The sequence below is a fragment of the Sminthopsis crassicaudata genome, chromosome 4 (genome assembly GCF_048593235.1).
Source record: "Sminthopsis crassicaudata isolate SCR6 chromosome 4, ASM4859323v1, whole genome shotgun sequence".
In the NCBI taxonomy this organism is placed as follows: domain Eukaryota; kingdom Metazoa; phylum Chordata; class Mammalia; order Dasyuromorphia; family Dasyuridae; genus Sminthopsis; species Sminthopsis crassicaudata.
This window is the reverse complement of record NC_133620.1, coordinates 123,164,927-123,181,105: the sequence shown is the minus strand read 5'-3', so window position 1 is coordinate 123,181,105 and position 16,179 is coordinate 123,164,927. Positions and strand designations below refer to the sequence as shown.

Sequence of the window (16,179 nt, the reverse complement as noted above, 5' to 3'; positions counted from 1 at the left end):
GAGCAATCTGGAATTATGCCCAAAAAGTTATCAAAATGTGCATACCCTTTGACCCAGCCATACTACTACTGGGCTTATACCCCAAGGAACTACTAAAGAAGGGAAAGGGACCTGTATGTGCCAAAATGTTTGTGGCAGCCCTTTTCATAGTGGCTAGAAGCTGGAAGATGAATGGATGTCCATCAATTGGAGAATGGTTGGGTAAACTATGGTATATGAATGTTATGGAATATTATTGTTCTATAAGAAATGACCAACAGGAGAAATACAGAGAGGTTTGGAGAGACTTACATCAACTGATGCTGAGTGAAACGAGCAGAACCAGAAGATCATTATACACTTCAACAATGATACTGTACGAGGATGTATGCTGATGGAAGTGGATTTCTTCAACATAGAGAAGAGCTAATCCAATTCCAATTGATTAATGATGGACAGAACCAGCTACATCCAGAAAAGGAACACTGGGAAATGAATGTAAACTGTTATTTTTACCTTCTGAATCCAATTCTTCCTGTGCAACAAAAAATTCAGTTCTACACACATATATTGTATCTAGAATATACTGTAATATATTTAACATATATAAGACTGCTTGCCATCTGGGGGAGGGGGTTGGGGGAGGAAGGGAAAAAATCTGAATAGAAGTAAGTGCAAGGGATAATGTTGTAAAAAAATTACCCATGCATATGTACTGTCAAAAAATGTTATAATTATAAAATAAAATTTAAATTAAAAAAAAAAAAAAAAGAACCTACTAGAATCTGAGTCCTTAACTTTGTCATTCACAGTAACATTCCTTGTTGATTAGAAGTAGAAGTGCACATTCTAAAAGCAAAGAAAAGGAAAAGAAGAAAGAACTTTTCTAATTCCGTTGTTTTATATTTTAATCCTGTTTTAGATGTCTTATCTTAGGGTATCTTGGAGTGGTCTATACCTCTGACATAAAATGACTGGTTCTACTTCTGTGTATGATCAGACATAGAATAGTTAAAATGGATTACTTAACTAATGGTCATTATATATTACAGCTAGATTGAAGAAAGCTTTTCTTAAAGAAAAATAGAATCTGTTGAAAACTATCTCTGCATATATTTGGAAAAAAATAAAAGACTATTAAATTTTTTAACTCAAGATTTACTCAGAGAATTTACTAAAATATTATTATTCCAAACCTTACCTATATTTTATGATGATTATGAGATCTGAAGTGTATTTTTTAAATTATTGTCTACTTCTTTTCTGAATCAACAATCTCGCTGATTTGAACAATTTGTTGACTATTTAAAATGGCTACAAATAAAAAAAAGTCCAATAATGTTAAGTTACATGTCCATTTACATGGATTGGTCTTTATTAGGGAGGCAGTGTTTATATATGTGTATGTGCACATACATTTGATTTGTTATAGTATTAAGGGTAAAAGATTAACATAACATGGAGGAACAGCACACATTTGTTAACCAGAAATGTCAGACTATGGCCTGAGGGTCAAATCTATTCCCCTTCCCTGTTTTCAACTATATTTACAAATGTAAAAAAAAAAAAGAGAGAGAATTCCTAACTCAAGAGCCACACAAAAATAGCTAGGAGATAGTAGTTTGCCCATCTCTGGTATAAATAAAAGGTAAAATTGTCATTGTTTGCATGAAAAAACACTATACTATTGATGTGGCTGATGACATTGTACAATTTAGTCATATAACCAATGTAGCAGAAGTGACTATGAGAAATACTACAGATCATCTATGTAATTTTCTCATCACTGGGGACAGGAAGCATCTTCATTGTTCTAGATAAACAGACACAGACACTGGTAACCAGTGGATCATCCATTAAGAAACCTAATAGTGGAGCTAGACGTAGAGTTTTGAAGCTGAGAGAGGTGAATGTAATTGGGGATGAGAAAAGTACCATTTAAAGAACAGTAGAAGAAACCAGAATGAGCAGAAGAAAAAATTCTGGGTATTGGTACTAGAGATGAGAACACTAGGGATTGTAGTCAAATAACCAGACAGAAAAGATGCTGCTCACTTGCTCAGGGGAGCTGAGACACAATGATCTTGATCTTGATATCAGTTGGAAGTAATATTTGCCTTACCTACCTCACAGGGATGCTGAGAGGAGGATTTGAGAGAGAGAGATAAATCTACTATTATAATTAGTATGTGTCCAATGGAGACAGCAGGTTATATCAGAGTATCTGAATTCATATCCTGCCTTTGCTACTTATCATCTATGTAATTCTCCTTGGGTTTCAATGTCCCCCTCTATAAAAGGATTGGCCTGGAATTTCCAAAATCTATAATTCTATTATAATTATTTAATTTTGATTGGTCTGGAGATAGAAAAAAGGAAGAGAAAATCAGACTTCTTTGAGAGGCAGCAAAGAGATAGATTTGATTTGCAAAGGGGATTGATTCTATATATAACCTACAACTATATTTTGCCTATACACGAGAGACAGACAATAAATAAGAAGAGTTCTCACATATAGTAAATAGCTTTCATGTATTTCCTAGATTTCATAAGCTATATGAAATGTAATTTTTACTATGAACTACTATATTTATAGTGCTCTGTTTTATATATAGATATGTATATGAATATACATATACTATATCATATACTACCATATATAGTGAATAGCTCTCAGATATTTTCAATATTTTCAATGGTTGATTGAGTTTTCTTTGGAGATAACTCATTTCTAACAGAATTAGTACTATGAGCCTTAAGAAATACTCAAAAGAAATGACGTAAAGAGTTGCCTGCTAGGGAGATTTTGCTTATTTTACATGAATGAAAACTTATAACAACATTGTCAAATATCCAAGATTCATCTTCCCAGTTTACCAAGTAAGGAAATTGAGCTATAGAAAAATTAGTTTAACATAAAACCAGTAAAAATTGTGAATTTTAATAGCACAGATGTTACAAACAAGATAAAATATGGTATTTTGTATTAACATGATGATTCACATATTTTTCCCCTTTTGATCTCTAATATTTACCATCTAAAAGAGCTTAGGGTAGAGTTTTATAAGTATTTCAATATGAAGCCCCATGATAATGTACTCAAGAAGCAGGTGTGCAGCTGATATTGATGCCTGTAGGACAAGACAAACCCTTAGTAAATTCTGATCTGAGGACTGTAGAAATGTGGCTTTTGGGGGAACGGGGGGTGAGGAGGAAGGGATCTCTTGTTTCTCTTCCTTAAAAAAGAGAGCTGAAACATTAGGCAACAGAAATTTAAACAAAAATTCTAACCCCTTTATTTTTCCCAAATACATGTAAAAACAATTTTAATGTTCATTTACTTTAATAGTATTTTACTTTTCCAAATAGATGCAAAGATAGTTTTTAACATTCACCTTTGCAAAATCTTGTGTTTCATTTTTTCTCCTACCCTCCCCCCAAAAACAAGCAATTCAATATAGCTAATATTCATTTTTAAAAATGAATACTTTCTCCATTTCTTCCTTCTTCCCCCCAAGGCAATAAGCAATCTGATATGCTATATATGTGCAGTCTTGTAAAACATTTTCATGTTAGTTATTTTGTAGAAGAAAAAAACGAAGAGGAGGAGGGGGAGGGAGAGAGAAAGGAAAAGGCAAATTACTATATTACTATATTCAGGCATCAGATCTTTCTCTGGAGTTGAATGGCATTTTTCAACATGAGTCCTTTTGATTGTCTTAGATCATTGTATTGCTGAGAACAATCAAGTTATTCACAATTCTTTATCAAACAGTATTGATGTTACTATATACAATATTCTGGTTTTGCTCACTTTACTTTGTATCAGTTTATACCAGTCCTTCCAGGTTTTTCTGAAATTATCTTGCTCATCATTTCTTATAATACAATAATATTTCTTTATAGTTATGTACCACAACTTGATCAGTCATTCCTGGAATGATGGGCACCCCATCAATTTCTAATTCTTAGTTGCTACAAAAAAGAGTTGATATAAATATTTTAGTACGAAAAGATCCTTTTCCCTTTTTAAAAAACTTCTTTGGGATACATTCCTAGCAGTAGTTTTGCTGGATCAAAGAATATGCATAGTTTTCTAGTCCCTTTGGACATAGGTACTAATTGTTTTCCATAATGATTCGATCAGTTCACAACTTCACCAACAGTGCATTAGTATCTTGATTTTCCCATATCCTTTCTGGGATAAAATAATCCCTTTATTATTTTAATTTTTTGTCATATTAGCCAATCAGAGTTGTTTTAATTTGCATTTCTCTAATCAATTATGATTCAAAGCATTTTTTCATATAACTATAGATAACTTTGATCTCTTTTCCTGAACACTGGCTGTTTGTATCTTTTCACCATTTCTCAATTGGAAAATAACCTGTATTGTGACAGATTTGACCCAGTTCTCTTTGAAGAGAAATTTGATCTTTTGAGAAATGAGACCTTTATCAGTGATATTTGCTATAATTTTTTCTCTCAGTTTTCTGTTTTGCTTATAATTTTGATTGTGCAAAAACTTTTTAATTTTTGTAATAAAAATGATCTTATGTGAGTCCCTTAACCACTTTCTGCCTCAGTTTCTTATCTGTAAAATGGGGATGATAATAGCATCTACTTCACTTGTTTGTTGTAAGAATAAAATGAGATTTATAAAGTACTTTGCAAGCCTTAAATTGCTATATTAATGTGTAGCTCTTATTATTATTGTTATTAATTAAAATAAGTGAGAGAATAAGGGGAGGGAAGATATTTTAATGTATTGAAAAGCGAATAGGACTAGGAATCTAAAGACATTGGGTATAGTTTGTTCTGTCATTAGACCTGGGTGTAATTTAGTCATTTTCTCTTCCTAAGGTCCCAATCTCTTCATTAGAAGGTGTGAGGATTGAAATTGCTGCTTTCTAACATCCCTTCTAGATGGACCATTTTATGTCCATGTGTTGGCAGACATGGCTCCTAGAATAGAACAGGAGATATCCATGTCATGCTGAGTGAGACTACTATAATTACTCACAACCAAAAATTGTATCATTGCTGTGATAGCTCTTAGACGAACCATTTCCACAGCTCCTCAAGAGAATGTGTTGCCTACGCATTTGATGATACCAACAAATACTAAATCTTTGGGTAAAAAAAAAAAAAAAAAATGCAACCAAAAAAAAAAAATCCCTATTCAGATCCTGCCTTCAAGGAATATATATTGTGGAGGTTGTATATATGCAAATAAGTATGATAGTAGGCAGAATGTGATAAATGCCAACAGAGAACCAAATAAAACATGATGAGAAATTTGAATAATAAGAAATCATTTTCAGCTCCTGTTAATTAGGTTTCATGGGAGAGAGAGTCCCCAAACTGATCTTTAAAGAAAAGAAAAGAATATTATAAGCAGAAATAAAGGGTTCCTTTTAGGATTGGGAGACAGAGAAAGTTTAATGACTTGGGAATCAGAGAGCTTGGATTCAAATTCCCCATCTGACATTTACCACAAATTCCCCTTCTGACATCAGACAAGTCACAATCTCCATGGGTCTCATTTTCCACAACTATAAATTGGAGAGGTTGAATTAATTAGTCTCTAAACCCCCTTCTAGCTCTTTAGTTATGATTCTATGTAAAACTAAGCTATAATAAATGATAAACTGAGCTATAATAAATAATAAAAAGGAATATGATATTTGGACTCAGCTTAGAGAAAATTTTGCTTCATATATATATTTTTTTGACAACAGACAAATTGAGGGCAATGAACAAATCAGTGTGTCGTACAGGTGACTTATTAATGAATGAAACTGTGAGACTTAAAAATTCAGGGGAGTGTAGTTAAATTCATGATTAATTGCCTGGTTCTTTAAGCAATAAACCCTAGACTGTGACCTTTAAAGTAGCAACCTCATTGAAAAAGGAGGTCAAGCAGAGAAAGGGCTTCAAAAACACAGTGGCAATGGAGATTAACATTGAACCTGGTGAAATGGGAACTATAGCTCTGGAAGTCTAGCTCAATAAAAGAGATCCAGGGAACCACTGCTTAAGGAGGTAGGTCGTATTTCCAGAATTCAATATGAAATGTCTTGGCAAATGGTACTTTGCCTCAGAGATTCTAATGAAGATTTAGGTCTATACTGAGGTAAAATCACTGGAATAAAGTATGAGAGAGAATATGATGAGAAATATGATTTAATCAGAATTTTAAATTTGGGATTCCTAAATTTTTGTTTCTTGAACTCTACCCAGAACAAGTTGATGGAATCAAGCAGAAATCTATCTAGCAGTATTTTTTTTTACTATCCCACTTTTCTGGTACCAAGTACCCTCCTGAGGAACAGCCTTGTTATATTTTACCAGCTCCAGATTCTGAAAAATTCTGGAGTCTCTTTGGCCAGCAGCTTAAGCACCTATCAACTGTGTGCCCCTCATTTTATAGTCCCAGTGATATGGTACATGAGTACGATCTAGCCATTTAATATCTACAAAGGGACATTTACATCAAATGTACATGTATAAATGTATTTTATTTGTATATTTTAAAAGTGCTTAACAACTACTTGGTTGATTGTATGATATGTATATGTCAATTGCAAAATTAAATAATCTAATTCCCAGTATCAAAATTAGACAGATGGTGAAGTTACCCAAATGTCAATTTAAATGTCCACATTTAAATAAATATTTCTTTCCAGAGAGAATTTCCCTTGATGTAAAGTAAAGGTGACATCTTAATTGGCCCAAATGTTCCCCATGGCAGTAAGTCTAATTTTTCCTTTAACAATGTTAACATCAATCTTGAGATTTGGCTGGCTCAGGAGACTAAAAGTTCAGGTTGTTGACATTGCTTCCTGGTCATCTGAGTAAAAAGCATCCATGAGGAGATCCAGAAAGGTCTTCACCTTGGCTGGTGGCCTTCAGTGAACAGCTCAGGCCAACTTAGTCCAACTATAGGCATCCTTATCTTATCTTAAACCTATTTTATATTGAATATCTTTCTCCTACTAAGAATAAGTAATTATATTTTTGTTAACTATTGAGTGACTTCTGAGTGTCTCATGCTTTGCAACATTGAGACTAAACTACCAAGGACTAGGTCTGAGTCAGGATCAGCCAAGAACAGAAACGAATAATATAGAATTACTTCAAAGCAAAATAATTTGTCTCAGGAAGTAGCTGGTTCCTTCCCCTTGCTAGAGGTCTATGAGCAAAGGCTGGGGAGAGAACAAAAGAGAGAAATTCCATTCAATTCATTAGACATTAAGTTTGCCCTGTGTAAAGCACCATTCTTGGTGCTAGAGGAGATAAAAAGTTAAAGTAAGACATGGCCCCTAAGCACAGAACTCTTTTTTTTTTAAATTTGGTTATCAGGTCTCCAATTCAGGATGCTGTTTATTATTCTAATATTGTCTTTTTTCCGGAAATATAGACTCTACAAAAATAATTTTGACTTTAAATCTCCTTTCTGAGATTATAACTTGTTATCAATGTGAGGAGAGATAGTGATAAAGAAAGAGAGAAAAAGAGAGAGAGAGAGAAGAGAGACAGAATGAGAGACAAAGGCAAGAGACAGACAGAAAGTGATGTACATAGAGCTGTACATATGTATGTATATATAAGCCTACATTTGTATGTGATCCAAGTTCTAGAGCAAAGGCTCATCTTTATACTACTAATACTCTGTAGTGTTGTATAACTCAGTCACAAACACTATAGTCTCTGAAAAATTAAAAATGAGTATCAGAGCACAATGGAATCATGCATGGTGTGTGTTATCAGGCTGAAGCATATAACACAGAACTTTGATAACAGATGTGATGGAAATTAGGGAAATATATTGAGGGGAAAATTTGCTTGTCACATGACAAGAAGAAGGGATGACATGTAAACAGTGTGAATACTCCATGGGTATCTTCCTGATGTTAGGAAAAAACAAGGAAGGATCACAGAGTGTAGGGTTGGACCTTCTGTGGCAAATTTTGGAAAGACAGAAAAAGATATCTTAGATCCTGCATCACTGAGGAGAATATCCACATTGATGAAATCACTAAGCCATCTGAATATCTGAGCATTCAATGTCTAATAGGTAGCCATTTTTATATATGTTTATTTACTACATGAATGTAACCTTATATTATTTATCCTTGTATCTCCCATAGTACTTGCTATTGTTCTTTGAACATCATAATTGTTTAATAAATATTCATTGATTGTTGTATGAAGATGTATTCTGATGGAAGTGGATATCTTCAACATAAAGAAGATCCAACTCACTTCCAGTTGATCAATGATGGACAGAAACAACTACACCCAGAGAAGGAACACTGGGAAGTGAATGTAAATTGTTAGCACTACTGTCTATCTACCCAAGTTACTTATCCCTTCGGAATCCAATACTTAATGTGCAACAAGAAAATGGTATTTACACACATATATTGTATCTGGGTTATATTGTAACATATGTAAAATGTATGGGATTGCCTGTCATCTAAGGGAGGGAGTAGAGGGAGGGGAGGGATAATTTGGAAAAATTAATACAAGGGATAATATTATATAAAAATTACTCATGCATATATACTGTGGAAAAAAAATTCTAAATAAAATAAAATTTTAAAAATAAATAAATAAATAAATGTTCATTGATTAAGGAAAAAAAGGAAAGATCATAAGACTCTACAATTATTATTTCCTGCTAGATGCAGTTTACCCTTAGATTAAAAGTAAGCAAACTATGACCAGAGAGCAAATCCAACCCACTCCCCATTTTTGTTCAGCCTGCAAGCTAAGAATGCTTTTTACATTTTTAAAATACAGTAAGACTATTTTAAATTGTAAAAAAAAAAAAAAATTCTTAGCTCATAAGCAAGTGTAAAAAACCAAGTAGCTATAGTTTATCAGCCTCTGCTTTAGACCAATCCTAAATATGCTTTCAGGTTCATGTAATTTGTATAGGCCATTAATGCTTCATTTTTTTAAACTTTATTTTTGTTGTTTTTTTATAACATGATTAATGTGGAAATGTTTTGCATGATTTCATATGTATAATGAATGACTATTGTATTTTTTTTGTCTTCTCAATGAGTGAGGAAGGGCTAGAAGAAGGGAGAGAATTTGGAACTGAAAATAAACAAAAAGAGAGAGTTAATGCTTTCTTCCTTTCACCTGGAAATAAAAAAAAAAAACAAAACAAAACACTGGAGTGCTTTGATTTTCTTGTTTGCCTACACTGTCACCCCCAGATTGTCACCAGTGATCTTTCCAGACTGCAGAACTTAGAGTGGTACCTTGGAATGAGAGCCAATTTGGAGTTAGAAGTCCTAGGTCAAATCCTTTCTTGAACTCAGTTCCCAGTCTGTAAAATGAAAAAAAAATTAAGGCAATGTGTTTTTTCTCACTTCAAATCTGTGCTCCTTGTTATAGAGGTATATTATGGCTAGCTTTTACCCTTAACATTAACTTTGCTCTATTATTATTATTACTGCATTTTTTATGGAAAGCCATTGACTTCTAAAGTTTCCTCCTTATCTTGTATTTGTCACTTTCTCTGGGTGGCAGAAAAGATATATTTTGATCTCTATTCATAGATTTAATTCCCTAAAACACTGCTGGAAGTGAAAGTCTGGTCTGTAAAATGACTTATCCTTGGAAAATTATTAATTAAGGTACTTGAAACCTTTAAGTCCCAAACAATAAATTAAACAAATGAGTTTTGATAGTTTCACTTCCAGTTTGGATCAGCTGAACCATACAGCTGCCAAAACATAAATCTCATATATTTCACCATGGCAGCCTGATATGGTTGAAAGATCACAAGATTTGGAGTCAGGAAATTGGGTTAGGATCAAAGTTCTGCCATCTAAGTGACCGTGTAATTATGGGCAAATCATTTAACCTAAGTGCATATCTAGGAGCAGCCAAATGGAATTGTGGACAGCAGGCTGGACTTTGAATGAGGAAGACCCATTATCTGTAACCTGCCTCAGATACTCACTAACTGTGTGGCTTTGGAAATATCACTTAAATTCAGTTTCCTCATCTTTGAAATGAGAATAAGAGTAACTTTTACCTGATATGGTTGTTTTTGAAATAAATAACAATCTCTTCAAAAACAAGTAAGTCTTTTGCAAACTTTGAGGCACTATATAAATGTTTTTATTATTATTGTTGTTGCTAATACTATCATCATCATCATCTACTTCACAGGATCCCATTTATTCAGTCATTCATTTAAGAAACATTTATTAAGTACACAAGTAAGGTTAAAATCTGAGACTACAAAGAGCTTTGACAAAACTCTTTCAGTCAAGGACTTGCAATATACTAAGGTGAAAAAACAGGTATTTTGGATATACAAGTATATGATAGGGTTACTGATACAAATGAGGTGAGATATCTAAATATCTATATAAAGAAATGGGCCATGAGTCAGAAGAAACCATTTTCACTTGGGGAGCAAAGAATTGGGGGAGGAGCTAATATCTAAATTGGGACTTGAAAGAAGGGAGAGATTTCAAAAAGTGAGAAAAAGGAGTCTATTTTAGAGGTAACAGAGAAGAGTTGAGTTTGAATAGAACATAGACTACAAGGATAAGATCAGTCTTACAAGATAAATTGGATTAAGATCATGGAAGTCCCTGAATGTTAGCATAAGAAATTGACTCTTCAACTAATGGGAAACCACTAAAAAGTGTTTTCAGTTAGAGGAATGAGATAATGGGAGTGGGTTAGAAAACTAGTTTAGCAATTTGTGGTGAATGAATGAAAGTATGGGAATGAAAATAGACTGGAAGTAGGAAAATTGCCTAGGCAGTTAATATATTACTGTAGGTCAAAGAATACACGGCCTGAAGAAACGTAAAAGTAATGGGAATAGATAAAGACCGATGCAATAGATAATGGAATCAAGATGAGAAATTTAATAGGATTTACAACTAATTTGATGAAGAAGAGAGGGAGCTGAATCTCAAATACAGTTCCAAGATAAAGTTCACCATCAGTCAGTCAACAAGCATTTATGAAATTCTTACCATGTACCAGTAAACATGACTGCAAGAAGAACTTGGAACCGACTCACATCTTTTTTTAAAGATATTTACAGAAGATGGAAACTAGGATAAGTAACTGAAAGTGAATACAAAAGAGTAGTTTGGTCCTGTTAGAGTAGTACTAAAATAGCAAAGTCTAGAATAACCTGATTGTGGCAACCAAATAGTAAAGCCAACAACACCTTTTTCAATTTTTTAAAGTTTTGCTAGGAGGCAAAATGATAATCCAAGGGGATACATAAAGGACTACTGTGCTGGAAAGATAGATAATGTTAATAGTGAGAAGCTGGAACCACTCAATTCCAATTTTCTCCACTAAGGAGAATTAACTTTAGACTGGGAAAGATAGAACAAAAAAATGCTGAAAAAGATTGAAATTGATGATGTGTGAGAAGATTGCCTCACTACTCTCAAATAGATGGGGTCATCAGCCTAGACCAATTACATGCTAGGTACTGAAAAAATTGATAGGTATGATTGCTGAGTTATTCTTGGTGATATCCCAGAGTTGGGGGAGAAGTCAAACAGCCCGGTGAATGATAAAAAAGTAAGAAAGTGGAAAGCTTAACTTCTTTAGCAAAATTCTGACTTTAGCAAAATTCTGACTCTCTTTCATTTTATCCTTATGGAGAAATTTGAACTACAGAAATTCTCACTTTATTTAAATGAACTCCTTCACAGATCATAATAATTATGTTATTATGTAAAGTAATTTTTACATAAACATGGACACAGACTCCAAAAGGTAGATAACAGGTGTCAGGGAGACTAGGGGACAGACTCTGGTATAAGAACTGGACAAACAGAAGACAGACACAGATGAGTGAGAAGAGCAGGCAAAGGTCTCCTTTCTTTCACCAGAGATCTCTAGCCAAGATCCTAACCAGCAGCTCTACATCCATTCTTCTGCTTTCACTTAGAGGATTTTATGTGTGCTTGTTTTGTTGTTTTTTTTAATTTTTATTTTGTGAGAGAGAGAGTGTGGAGCATGTTCAAGGGGTAAGAGCACAGAAAGCAAGTGAGAGCAGTGCTGTACATTAGTTAACATACATTTTTGTTTGTTTTTATAATGCTGGATTTTTTTCCCAGAATTCTTTATGTTAAATTATATTTGCAGAATGACACTTTGCATAAAGTGAAAATTGTCTCGCATATGTATAGGATGTTCTCCCAAAAAAGTATTATGCCGTTTTCAGCTATTAAAGTTTTAAACCGCACTAAGACTTTGGGGATCTTTTATTTAAGAGAAATATGAACTATTTAATTTTTCAGTTAGGTAATTTTAAAGAGCTAGTGTTTATGCCATCTCCTGAGTAAAGGGAAGCTGGTTAACCTGAAGAAAAGACTTAAGGGTCACAATTGGTTTTTTGCTATCTTCATTCATTTGCACCTTCATTTATTCATAAGCACTTTCTGTGGTAAAGAACTTAAATTTGTTTTGTTTGTTCCCCAGATCCTAGAACCAATGACTAGAAGTTCCAAAGAGGTAGAATTCAACTTAATTCTATGAAAGAAAAACAAAAGAAATAACAACTACTTTCTAACAATTAGAGATGTCCAAATCAGTTGCTTCAAGAATTTGTGGGTTCTGCTTCTTTTAATTTTTCTCTGAGAGCTTAGATTATAATGAAAATGGTGTCCATGGTTCCTTCTTGCTCTGTGATTCTATGATTTTATTCTGCTTAGGAGCCTGATGACTGGTCTTTTGTAGTAACATATTCAATAAAAATAGAGATGTTAGGAAAAAAAAGTTTTAGAGGTCAATATGATTAATACAGTTTTGAAAGGTTTGAATAGAACATGCTAGTATGCCCTCAAGAGTAGAAACAGCCAGCAGACAATTAGGAGCATATTCTCAATTTTAAATGTTTTATTTTCCCTTCGATTTCAAGCTCCTTGAGAGCAAAACTATTTTTAATTTTTCTTTGTATTCTCATTGCTCAGTCCATTGTCTGACACATAATAATTGTTTATAGCTCTACTGATTTAGTAATCACATACAAAGATGTGATAATTGAAGCCATGGGAGTAGATAAAATCACCAAGGAAGAAAGTATCTGTACTTGGGAAACACTTGTATTTGAGGGATGATATGAACATGAGAATCCAACATGAGAAAAAGTAGAGTAGTCAAATAGCTAAAAGAGGAATTACTAAAAATTACTTTTAAAAAGTGTCACAGGAACCAAGGGATGAGACTACCTAAAAGCAGATGGTCCATGGTGCCAGGTGCTACAAAGGTCTTAAGGAAAATGAGGACAAATCAAGATATTTAGCAATAAAAAGGTCACTAATAATCATAGCTAGGATTTATATAGTGAAGATTTTCAAAGTATCTTACAAATTTTAGCTCATTGTATCTTCACAACAATCTTGAGAGGTAGAAACTATTATATATACCTAATTTACAAATGAGGAAACTGAGGCACAGAGCTATTTAAGTGTCTTACCAAACACTTACTAAGTACCTAAAATTAGATTTGAATTCAGGTCTTCTTCATTAACCTTTTAATCACTATATAAACTAAATGCCTTATTTGAGACATTAATGAGAACAGTCTCAGAAGAGTGGTATAAATAGAAGTCAAATTACAAGAGATTCAGGAACAAAACAATTAAAATTTGGTACTAGCTAAGAAATAGATTGGTGACTCAGTGGAATAGATTAGGTTTACATTACAATTATAGTAACTGGCCCAAAGATCCAATCTTTTGGAATTAAAAAAAAAAATCACTATTTGACAAAAATTGCTGAGAAAACTAGAAAACAGTATGGCAGAAACTAGATACAGACCAAGATCTTACATCATATACCAACATAAGGTCAAAATAGATTTACTTATAAAAGGCAATACATTAAGCAAATTAGGAGAGCATGAAACAGATCAATTGTCAGATTTATGAATAAGGAAATAATTTAGGACCAATGAAAATATAGGAATATTACAAAATATAAAATAGATAATTTTGATAATACAAAATTGAAAAAATTTGCCACGACTGCCACCAAAATGAAAAGAAAAGCAGAAAACTGTGGGAAATTTTTGTAGCAAGTATCTCTGATAAATAGAGAACTGAGATTTTTAAAAATACAATTCATTGCCCATTCGATAAATGGTCAAAAGATATGAGTTTTCAGATAAATAAATAAAAGCTCTCTATAGATATATGAAGCAGCGCTCTAAATCCCTATTGATTAGAGAAATAAAAGTTAAAATGATTCTGGGGTATTACCTTATACCTATAAGATTGACTAATATGACAAGAAAAGAAAATGATCAATGTCGGAGGGGATGTGGGAAAACAGAGACACTAATGCATTGTTGGTGGACTTATAAACTCATTCAATCATTCTGAGAACAGTTTAAAATTATGAGAGTTGTAAAACTGTGTATATTCTTTGATCTAGCAACACCACTACTAGGTCTATATCCCAAAGTCATGAAAGAATGTGAAGGGAATGACCTATTTGTACAAAAATATTTATAGCAGCTCTTTTTTGTGGTGGCTAAGAATAGAAAATTGCCAGGATGCCCCTCAATTGGGTAACGGCTAAATAAAGTGTAGTACATAATTGTGATGGAATATAGTTGTGCTATAAGAAATGGCAAGCAGGAAGATTTCCAAAAGATCTGGGGAGACTTACCTGAAGTGATGCTGAATGAAGTGAGCAGAACCAGGAGAACATATACGCAGTCAGAAATATTGACTAGAGTATTCTCAGTAATACAATGAACCAAAACAACTCAAAGGATTCACAATGAAACATGCTATGCACATTCAGAGAAAGAACTGATATTTCTGAATACAGACTGAAGCATGTTATTTTTTTTCTTTCACTTTTTTTGTCATACAAAATGACTAATATGGAAATGTTTTACATGATTGCATATTTATAAACTTTATTGAATTATTATCTCAGGAAAGGAGGAATAGAATTTGGAATTCAAAACTAAAAAATATTTTTTAAAAACTTTAATTGTTCTAATGTGTAATTGGGAAAAATAAGCTAGAAAAAAGGAAAAGGAAAAAAAAAAAAGAATTTCAGAACCATATAGATAAGACAGCATAGACAAGTCTTTCTAGCAACTTATTTGTGAAGAAAAGGAAAGAAAGATGACAATTTATCTTGAGGAAGATATTTTATAAGAGGAGACACTTGAACAAGTTAGTTGACTACAGAGAAGAAACTAGTACAAGAAAGATCAAGAGAAGATGTGAATGAGATGAAGTCATGGATGACTGGAGGAAATGAGAACAACAACATAAGTAGAAGGATTATATTTGGCAAGAAAAGAGTACCTTCTTCCTCTGAGACCAGAAGAAGAAAATAATGGATAAGGACATTAAAAAGTTAATAGGTGTAGAGTTACAATTCATGCAGAAATTTTGACCCGCATTAAGCCTTCAGATCAGTTCTGTGGCCCAAAAGATGGAAATAACAAGTAATACTTTGCTTTGTGCTTAATTTAGTGCCTGGCATATAAGAAGGGTTTATAATATGTTTATTGATTGAGTTAGAAAACAATAAATTATGGTCAAAGAAGAAAGTCATAGAATTCAGGAGGTGAAAGTTTGAGTGATTTCAAATGATGGAATGACTCCACCAATCCATGGTTGAATTAAATGTAAAATGAAGAAGTCTATAGTTGAAGAGATCAAGAATGTGAGTTCAGTCTATCAGGTTTATTATAAATGTGGCTTTTAAAGTCCCCAAGAATGAGGGAGAAGTCAGGGATAGAAAGGAAGACTGTGTTATGAAGAAAAGTGGAAAATGACCAGGAATTGAGCCCATGACGATGACAATTATGAATAAAGGATTACAAAATCTTGGCTTGAACTTTAAAGAAGTTGATTAAATAGTGGTATGGCAATGGTTAAAACAAGGGAGTGGGGAATAAGGAGTTTTCTAGTTTAAATTATTTATATTAAATTTTAAATTTAAATTATTATAATTAATTATGAACTAATGAAGTCACATATTTGATAGTACGCATTGACTAGTCTAATATCATTATTTTAGACTATGTAAAAAATGGGTAACCTTAGATGAAGGAAGAAGGACTTTTTAATAGGAAACTTTCTGAATCAACCATATCCTAGTTCAATCAACCAAGTATATTTCCATGAACTAGTCAATGTCAATGAACTTTTCTTGGTT

At 33.0% G+C, this 16,179-nt stretch overlaps 1 protein-coding gene across 7 annotated transcripts in view; it reads right to left on the bottom strand.

Moving 5' to 3' along the window:
• Positions 1–16,179, bottom strand: part of LOC141565771 (protein unc-93 homolog A-like) — a 234,147-nt gene that overhangs the window by 184,655 nt on the left and 33,313 nt on the right. For 5 of the 7 annotated variants that reach the window (XM_074309320.1, XM_074309329.1, XM_074309318.1 and 2 more), the window contains exon 2: positions 9,258–9,325. The exons of the other annotated variants lie outside the window; for them this stretch is intronic. The gene's annotated coding sequence lies outside the window, so the exon portion shown is untranslated. The remainder of the gene's footprint in view (positions 1–9,257; positions 9,326–16,179) is intronic. 7 annotated transcript variants of the gene reach the window in all.